Source organism: Typopeltis vanoorti, chromosome 3, assembly GCF_054136105.1.
Source record: "Typopeltis vanoorti isolate ZY-2024b chromosome 3, IOZ_Tvanoo_1.0, whole genome shotgun sequence".
Lineage (NCBI taxonomy): Eukaryota > Metazoa > Arthropoda > Arachnida > Uropygi > Thelyphonidae > Typopeltis > Typopeltis vanoorti.
The window spans coordinates 63,226,290-63,233,810 of record NC_143551.1 but is presented as its reverse complement, the minus strand read 5'-3'; the positions used below and the strand labels follow the sequence as shown (position 1 = coordinate 63,233,810).

Genomic DNA, 7,521 nt, shown 5'->3' with positions numbered 1-7,521 from the left:
GTCGTTTTCACTTTTTGTAATTTTTTTAAAAACCTATGTAGGAATTACCAACATTTGGGAAAAACTGTGCCATTTATAACATAATAAATCTAAAAGGATGTTTTGAATACATATTGAAACAATTAATTAAATTGGAAGTAAACGATTAAAAGTGTATCATCATCGAACAAAGTTTTAATTTTTATTAAACAAATAAATAAGATGATATAATTATTTACTATTTACTTTTAATGAGATGGATGAGCTTCTCGGTCCTTGCAGAGTTGCTGGATATCTGGCTGAATATTTATATGGTCAACTTCAGTCGAAAATCGGCACACACACACACACACACACACACACACACACACACACACACACACACACACACACACACACACACACACACACACACACACACACACACACACACACACACACACACACACACACACACACACACATTCACTTCTTACTGAAGGCGAAATCCAAAATTCGAACCAAACGAAGATCACGGAATTGCATTTTAAGTCCGCTCTTACTTGAAAGCTCAATTAATCTGTTGACCGCAAGCCTGAAATGGATCGCGAACCCGCAGAAATGTTATACAAAAGTTATTCGAAAAATATGTTTCAAAATTTCGTTTCAGATTTTTGAGGTGGTCACAAACGTTTTACAGAAACTCAGAATCAACAAAAATATCATTTTCCACTAAAAAGGATTCCAATGTTGGAAAAGTTGCAAATTGTCTGTCTTTTACATAATTAATCCTTAAAACCGGTTTTTTCTCGGATGCCTTTATTTTGTAGTAGGCATCAAGAACAGTTAAAGAATTTCCCTAAAGGGAGAGATTTAGTTCATTTAATTTCGAAACAAAATGTCTGAAAGATAGGATAGTGTTGATAACCATGCTTCGTCAACAAGGAGCGATGCAACATTAGAATTACGCTCGTTTACAAACAATAAAACTTCGTCGTTAATTGAAATAAGCTTCTTAATAGTACTTTTCCCCTGAAAAGCTAGTGAATTTCAGAATGAAGGAAGGTTGTATATATTCACTGTCCATTTCATCGCAGAGTACTGAAAATAACCTGTTATTTATTTAACGGTCGAGCTTTAATAAAATTAACTAGCTTTATATCGTTGTATAGCACAGTTTTAAATTCTGGTGACATTCCTTTGGAGGCTAACTTCCCCATGTACAGACGAAACAATGCACCTAATTCATATCCGGAGCTACTTCCTTGACCATAGAAACAACCCCACTATGCCTGCCTGTAAGGGCGCGAGCTCCATCCGAACAGAAGCCTATACATTTTTCCCACTGGATCCCTTTATGTATTATGTAATTATTGAGATGTGAAATATTTCTTCTCCAGTTGTTCGGGATGGAAAAGTTCTACAAAATAGAATATGGCCATGAATGTTGTTATCATGTGCGTATCTTACGTTGCATATTAACTGCGCATGATTTGTAACATCAGTAGCCTTGTCTATTTGACGTAGAATCTGAGATTCTACGTCACCTGCCATATCATTAATTCTGCGACCGACAGTGTCATTTGAAAGAGGAATCAAATCAACATCTTTTAGTAACTTGTTGCCAAACATAGTTTTTACCACATCTTTTATAGCTGGAAGTAGCAAATTTTCCTCGATAGAATGGCGTTTCCCTGTTTTTGCAATGCGCAAACTTCAGAGATAGATGCTTCCAGTGCCTTATTAATCTAACCCATGGCCGAAACTACACCTTTCCCATGATTTAATGTCCCTAAGCATCGCTGAAAAAATTCAATTTGGCTTATTTTTCACATCACAATGTTTAGTTTCTAAATGTCGTCGCAGTTTCGCAGGTTTCGTGCACTCGTTCGACAACACTTCATAACACAAAACATTGAGGTTTCTGTTCACTTTCATCTCCATACCAAGCAAACCCGAATTCCAAATATGAACTGTTATATTTCCTACTGTATTTTTTCTTTGAACTTCTTGTTTCTTCTACTTTAATAGTATCCGATTCACTCGCCGTTACAACACGTATATCACAAATAGGGTTAGCATCACCTGTTTAATTTGCTCTTCTTTTCAGAGTCCTAGTTCTAAGCCACTTTTCCATTATTAAAAAACGTTTCCGAAAAATATATAAATATATAAATGCTGGGGTTAACTCACGACACACTTTGTCCAAGTATCACTTAGCACTTCTGAAGATCTACTGAACCTTGGTTGAAGGAGGGAAACCTTCGATAATAAAAATCAATAAACGACAAGCAATTGGATGAAATGTGGATAACACATGTTCGCTTCAAATCTGACAAAACAGCACGGGAAGGCGGAAGCAATAAAACTATATTGTTGTTCACTTCACCCCTCTTATTATTCGTCATTCTGCCGCTAAAAATTATTGTAGTGCCAGAATGACGAATAATAAAAGAGGATGAAGTGAACAACAAGATAGATTTAATGCTTCCGCCTTAGAACATTCTGACGCTATTTGTTGTTGGTTTTTTTCAAGTCTCCATTTGATTTCAATAATTTTTACTTACTTATTCAATTTTAATTTGTTTTGTTTGGATAAGTAAAAAAATATATATTTATTTTATTAATTAAGTCTTCCTGCGGACCACCTGTCCCATCGTCGCGGACCACAGGTTGAGAAACACTGCTGTACGTTAACGCAATGTACAGTGATTGGTACTGATTAACAGTAACTGCGGGATGAGCTCATTCATAAATTACGCTATTCTATTTTTACAGAAGTTTTGCATTCTCTCATTCCTTTTGTTACAAAGTAGCACCTAATAAACCTCTCACAACTTCAAAAATACCCTTGAACTGTCAGTTTTACAAAAACAAAAAAAAAAAAAAGTAAATATATAATTTTATGTCATTAACTATCATAAAGGCTCATATTTGGTAATCTAGGGCTTTCGGATTAGGTAACCCTTAGTTAATGAGTGGTTCTAATAATCCATTATGTTTAAAACATTTCAAAGTGAGATTAACATAAAGAATAATAGCATAACAATCATTCCTGTCTTTTAAAATTTCCATATTCAAAATTTAGAGTAGGCTGCATGAGTGTGCTTGTGGTGTAGTGGTTATCACATCCGCCTAACACGCGGAAGGTCTCAGGTTCGATCCCTGGCAGGCACAGGGTTAATTTTTGCTGACTAAGCTGACTTTAAGATTAACTGCTAATGTTTCGTTTCGGTCAAAGTCATATCTTAAATTTAACTAATAAGATGTACAGTTTATTGTTATTTATGTCAAATAAATAACTTGAAAAATAAATAACCTTCAAATAAAGAACTTGAAACTACTTCAGAGAAATTTCTCAAAAATTTCATTTTCATTTTTCAAAAACACTTGAAAAATGAAAACATTTTGCAAGGCAACCAGCTGGAGTCGAACTAGCTGCCGGTGCACTGTGCTCTAGTAATATTTTATTAACCATAAAGCATCTACATACATTCCAAATAAATATATATACATTTGTACATAGAATGCTTATTTTGATTGGCATTTTGATTTACATTCTTGGTCTTAATAATATATTATGTACAATTTATTTTTCCTTATTTTTAACATCAGTGCACTGTGCTCTAGTCTATGCCCGCCACTGCAAATCTTTCGAGATTTCGTGTTATGAATACGTTGAGCCCGTATATGTTACATACTAACACTTTTAAAAAATTAATAGCTCAATGCATCAATGGATTCTGACTAAACATTATTGTAAAAGAAATAATAACTATATATCAATAATAGAACCCACTATATAAATATAAAAAAGTTAATTTGTTTTTGGCACCTGGCCCCAACTGTTTCTATTGTCACCAGCCGCCACTGGCTGATATTGGTACATATGTTGTACATATATTGGCAGACCGTCATGTTTCAATATTTTTTTTATTCGTTGATGTGTTGGCCCACATCTGTTTATTATAATAATCAAGCGATAATAAAGTGATAATCAGTGAATAAACCGTTAATAAAGTGTTATAAGAAATGAATCATGCACATATTTTACATTAAAAACAAATAAATTGTTACAATTTATTTATTTATTTATTATAGGAATATTCAGCAACTAACGAATCTTAAATACTTAGGTAAGTATTCGACTATATTCATGATGGCACACTCGCTCCCCTTAACAAAAATTAACAAAGCGATATGCCCTTTGAACTGCCAGTTTTACAAAAACAAAACAAAAGTAAATAATTTGTTGCTATTGTTCTTCACTAATATCAGTGGATTATTATTATTATTTTAAAATATATAAAATGAAATAATTCTTTATTTATTACATTTAGTTTTCTCAAAATATTAAAGAAAAAAATGGTATTTTGTATGGCTTTTCATTTCCTTGAACTTTTTTTTTTTAAATCAAAATTTCTTTCATTGATGGTAAAACTGTTAGCAGACGATTTATTTACGATTGTCTTGTATCATAACGAAACCAATAGCAGAAGCTAACTGTAATAAAAACAGATTTCTATGATCAGCCCACTGTGCTATGATAAAACTAACAGCTCTTTCGATATTTGCATTACAGGATGCTATTTCGAATATAAAAGTACAAAATTTGTAAGCATTTCGATGAGTTATTCTGATTTCTTTTCTCGAAATTTTTCAGTTGAATATTGAATTACCACTAAACGTTTTTGGTTCATTCGATTCACCGTTAGAGGCGCCACTGAAATAAAGAAATATTTATTTCATTTCTAGAACAAGTAATAATAATCTTAAGTTATTCTTTCACGTAGTTGCTTTTAATTAAATAAAATCACTTGTTTGCTCTTAATAACGTCTTATTAACATTACGCTAAAACAATATGATGTTAGTCGATAGTTCATGATGTATATGGTAATGAAATTAGGCCGTTTTAAATCTCCTAACTGTCTTATGATAAACAAAATTAAAAATAAATAATATCCTACCCAGCTCTCAAAACGGCTTTATAGCTCCTGTACACAACAGAGTAACAATGTCTGCTGCTACTAAATTAGTGCATGCGCAAAAAATATTGCAGTATTAATCAGACTGATAGAATTTTGTGTTAATAATTCTCTTAATGTTGATATTAATGTTTCCAGATATTTGGAATTTTACATAATTCAATGTATATCACGACCAATACGCTATTATATCAAGACATTAAAATGAAAACTATATTCATCCTCGTATATTTCTTTAAAAAAGTTAAAAAAAAACTTTATTAAGTTTTAAAAGAGGTATACCGTGAGTAGACATATCGATACAAAATCAATAACGGAAAAAACTCACGTACAAAGATTATTTAATAGTATCATTTTCGCCTGTGTGTCACAGGCATCTTCAGTACATTAAGCTCAAATTAAACAATAACTGACAATTCCAAAAAGCGCCACCTAAGTAGCTGGTGAAAGATAACTAAAAAGGTCAATAAATTTCCTAAAAAAAAAAAAAATCAATACAATAAAAAGTTAGGAAAGATCATCTGATTTGTAAAGTACTATCTCCCATAAAGGGGATAGACGTAAGCCGTCGGATCTGTTTAAGTTAGGAGAATGAAGTAGCGTTTCACATGTTTCTTTATAAAGGCGTTCCATGAGAAACTGACTTTTGTGAAGAACTCTTGTCTTCATTCATTCATCCAGTCATTCAGTCATTCTATGAATGACTAATAAAAAACTTTATTAGTTATTCGTATACTTTAATATTTACAGTGTCTTTAAGCAGGGCCGGCGGAAGCGGGCATGCAGTGCATGCGAGCGCCGCCTCCGGGGCACTGTTCATGAGTTCATTTTTAAGAAACAAAATTTTTATCATAAAAACAAAAAATTCTTAGAATGATCAATATTAAAATGAATAAGGCCGGATACACCGAATAAAAATTTAAAAAAAAATTGTATATTGCCGCCTCTTTGATCAGTCGGCTGTTTACAATTTTGCAGCGAGAGCAGGCTAAATGCTTACCTGCACCATTTCCCTTTAGATAGACAGTCTACTGCTGTCTATCTAAAGGGAAATGGTGAACGGTTTTTATACTCAGAAAAGAATTTTCGTACAAAACATTTGTTGCTAGTTAACCAGTCATATGATACGCATCTCAGTAAACTACTGACAGCAGAGCAGTGCGGACTATTATTTCGTCTCTGTGTCGTGTTGGGTAATAATTTTTTTGTGGGTATAAAATAGAAATGGAATCAAAAATTAAAAAAAAAGTTATCCGGTGCACAAAATCGTAACAGTGTCTTTAAGCAGGGCCGGCGGAAGCGAGCCTGCTTAAATATTTGTTAAAATATTAAAATATTCTGATGCAGATTGTAACCAACTCGATACATCAGAAATCAGAGTTGAAGAACCGTGCATATCATCCAGTTTGCATTAAAGTACTATTGCAACTATTGAACAATATCTTGTTTAAATCATGCGTCTTGTTATCACAACATGCTTGATTTAGTTGTAGTTGACCACGAAACTAACACATTGCTAGTCTCTGTAAATTTAGAAGATCCAGGTGAATGGGGAAATATTGATGAAAAATTACGAGTTGTTTTAATTGAAATGGGACCTGTTCAAAAGAAAAATATAATATATCCCAGAGATACGTATCGTAAATTTGGCGACACGTATTACAATAGAAAAATGGAAAACGGGGAGCTCGTGCCAAGAACATGGCTCATTTATTCCGAAACTTTAAATTCTGTCTTTTGCTTTTGTTGCAAACTTTTACTACCTACTGAATCACGTAGTCTTGTAGAAGGTTATAACGATTGGAGAAATGTAAGTACAACTTTGCATAGACATGAGACTAGTTTAACTCACATAAAAAATTTCTTAAAATGGAAGGAACTTGATAAAAATTTAAAAAACCAAAACTACTATTGATTGCCAGATTCAAAGCATCTATGAAATGGAAAAGAAAAAACATTGGACGAGTGTTTTAGAACGCTTGATTGAAATTATAAAATTCCTTGGTAGTCGAAATTTAGCTTTTCGCGGATCATCTGATAAATTATATGAAAGGAATAACGGCAATTTTTAAAAATTAGTCGAACTGTTTGATCCCGTTTGATCCCGTTATGGAAAATCATGTTGAAAGGGCCCTACAAGGAAACAATAGAGTACACTATTTGAGTAAAGACACACAAAATGAAATATTGGAAACTTTAAGTAACGCAATCAGGGATACAAGTTTATTATCAATTCGAAAATCTAAATATTATTCCATAATTTTAGACTACACACCTGATGCAAGTAAAACAGAACACATGACCATTATTATTCGCTTTGTTTCCTGTGACAATGGATTGTCAAGATCAGGGAAAACGTTTTAGGTTTTGCAGATATATCAGATTCCACAGGACGTGCTTTATGTGCAACAATAATGGAACAACTGGGAAAATGGAACATTCCCATTGAAGACATGCGAGGTCAAGGGTATGACAATGGGGCAAATATGAAAGGGAAAAAATATGGGCTCTAAAATTTGCTTTTGAACAAAAATCCTCGAACTTTTTACGTGCTGTGTGCTGCTCATACTCTACATT

The 7,521-nt window shown here is 33.0% G+C and overlaps 1 non-coding gene across 1 annotated transcript; it reads left to right on the top strand.

The window, feature by feature from the left end:
• Positions 1-3,062: 3,062 nt before the first annotated feature.
• On the top strand, positions 3,063-3,135 carry TRNAV-AAC (transfer RNA valine (anticodon AAC)). Its single transcript has one exon. It is a non-coding gene; the product is annotated as a tRNA-Val (tRNA).
• Positions 3,136-7,521: the final 4,386 nt, after the last annotated feature.